Source organism: Euprymna scolopes, chromosome 29, assembly GCF_053919585.1.
Source record: "Euprymna scolopes isolate OS-2025 chromosome 29, ASM5391958v1, whole genome shotgun sequence".
In the NCBI taxonomy this organism is placed as follows: domain Eukaryota; kingdom Metazoa; phylum Mollusca; class Cephalopoda; order Sepiida; family Sepiolidae; genus Euprymna; species Euprymna scolopes.
In genome coordinates, this window is record NC_136510.1 from 55,816,961 (window position 1) to 55,820,092 (window position 3,132).

Genomic DNA, 3,132 nt, shown 5'->3' on the forward strand with positions numbered 1-3,132 from the left:
TTTTTAGAAATAAACCTTAATTTGTGTTGGCATGATGTCCTGTGTAAGAAGACTCTATCAGAAAAACTACAAATAGTAAAAACGCATGCATTCGGGAAAATTTCCATGTTTCTGTTTGGTATCAATCGTTTTTCATTTAGATGAAAAACGATTGATACCAAACAGAAACATGAATGATAAATGAATGATATATATATAGCTATGTTTTGTAAATGTCATGTATGTCTGAAAAAAAAACGCATGTATTCAAAACGTAAGAATTTTTGGTACTCTTGCATAATTTGACCTGGATTCTCGGGAATTCCTCTCAAGCATGGATCGGGCGAGACCGGTAATCATCAGTTTCAAATGTTGAAACGCTAAATTGACTTTTTTTATTTTTATGTAATGTTTTTTAGTATTTTTTCGGTAATAATAAGGGTTGGGTGATTATTTATTCATTTATTTATTTATGTATGCATGTGGAAATCATTGGCTGGGCGTTTAATAAAAAAGAAAGATAAAAATTTGAAATCCTATCTGAAATGTAACACGGTGCATACACTGTAAAAACACCGAATATTTCTTTGTAATTAACAATTGTTTATCTAATCGGTGACATAATAATAAAATATATACATGTGTGTCTTAGATAAGTGAATAATAAAAAGATATATTGGTTTTTCTTTGTATTACCAAATTCAAAACTGCGAGTGAAATTTACGTAATATTTCATTTTTTTTATTAATACAAAGACAATCAAAATATATAGCATTCTAGCCTGATGCTGTTTTAAGTGTGTGCGTGCTCAAAAATGTCGGCTAATGATTAATGTCTTTTACATGTAAATTTGCCGGTGTCTGTACACGTTATTCATGTATGTAAACAAAGATATTACTCGCTATAAACCATCCTTGGTGCATGAATATTATTTCCTGAGAATTTCAGTGTTATGAGACAAGTAGTTTAAGAGTTTACCTGTTAGATATTTACACACACATTAATCCACTTATATATATATATATATATATATATATATATATATATATATATATATATATATATATATATATATATATATATATACTTGTACTTTTTTGTAGAAAAAGAAATCCCATACAGTGCTCTATTATTAGGGAAAAAAACCTTTCTCGAAATAAGAGCAATATATTTTTTGTATAATATATACAGGAATTTACATTTATATCGGTAGTCGGTACCGACGGTTTCAAGCATGAGAGACGGCTGAAGAGAGCCTGAGGCGGACATTAAGAGCAGTCCTCAACTACCGGGCTTGAAACCGTCGGTACCGACTACCGATATAAATGTAAATTCCTGTATATATTATACAATATATATATATATATATATATATATATATATATATATATATATATATATAATTCTGTGTATGTGCGTTTATGTTGTGTGTACGGTTAGTAATATGGGCATATTATTTTGCGATGTGCATATATAAACTTTATTTTCATTCTTCTGTCTTAATTTTGATTCATGAACCGGTCATTATTGATTTTTTAATATATATGTTCTCAGGAAATCGATGACGACCATGGCATATTGTTTTTCGTCAACTTTACAAGTGCACTAACCAAAATTCGTTTCCATCCCTAAAAACATTTTTTAATACTTTTACTATAAATAAATTAAAAGGAAAAAAAAATGCTTTACACTAAATATTGAGTTATGAGTAATAAATTAGAGATCCATGGAATATATATATTCTTAGTAGCAAGTTGAATAACGCGGGCATATTATTATTATTATCGGCCCACATGCAGTTTTCACACAAGTCAGTAAACGATCTGATTGGAGACCCGTGGTGTTCTCTGGAAGCTGAGTGACAACAAGTCTCCCCAGACGTCCAGCTCTTTCCTCCTCCTTCGATAGCATTTGCAACTAAATTTGCATCATTGCAACAGGCTCTTACCATTGATTTCTCGCTGGAAGTGGCCATTGGTTTATACTGGAATTTGAGTGGCACTAAGCCTTCCCAAGATCCCAGTTCTCTTCGCACTTGTCCAGCGGGGGTCTGGCCAGTGCTCCCTCCTCGGTCTTTCCATCCTCCTTGACCTTTCTCGGCTCTTTGGTATCACTTTTTTTGGGGGAGACAGTGGTGAAATAATGAAGAGATGCATGATGGGGGGTGTAGAACATGTAGATCTGCAGCTTCGGTGTTCTTCATTCCCTGTAACGCTTCTTCATTATATTGTCTTCTGTTATTATCCAACTTCAAGGGTTTTCCTTAATATTTCAGCCGTTTTCCTTATCGTTAGACGTTGTATTTTTGCAGCTATTCCTCTGATTCCAATTTCTGCCATTCTTTTTTCCATTTTTTCCGGATTGGTCCGAGTGTTCCTACTATTATCGGTACTATTTTGATTTTCTTCATCATCCAAATCCCTTTTAACTCTCTAGCTAGTTCTGTGTATTTGCTTCGTTTCTCTTTCTTTCATACTCACCCTGTGGTCAGCTGAGACAGCAAAGTCTACGATTTGACAAGACTTCTCTTTCTTGTTAATTATTACGATATCTGGTCTTCTTGCTTGGATGGGTTTCTCCGTCTGTATGTTCATGTCCCATAGGATTTTGTGGTTCTCGTTTTCGATTACTGTTGCGGGTTTATGCTTGTACCATTTGTCTGCACGCTCAAAATGCAGTCGTTTGCACAATTCCCAATACACCACCCTCCCCACTTGGTCATGCATGTTTTTGTATTCCATTTGGACCAGTTTACTGCATTCACTTACTATATGGTTTATCGTTTCGTCTCTTTGTCCACAGAGTCTGCATTTGCTGTTTTCTTGTGTTTTATCGATCCTTACTTTGATATGGTTGGTTCTTATCGAGTTATCTTGTGCTGCAGTTATTAGGGATTCAGTTTCTCGGTTTATATGTCCTTTTCGCATCCATATCCGGGTGTTTTCGTTATTCTCATCTTTTGTCATTCTTATGAATCTTCCGTGTAGTTGTTTCTCACCCCCTTTCTCTTTCCTCGTTTTGTCATTTGTCTCTCTGTTTTCTGTTTTGTTGGTTTTCTCCATATCTCTCGCTGCCATAATTATCCTTTCAGTGTTTTGCATTATGTATTTCTCTAGTTCTTGTTTTGTGTCCTTCACACAGTCTCCTATACAG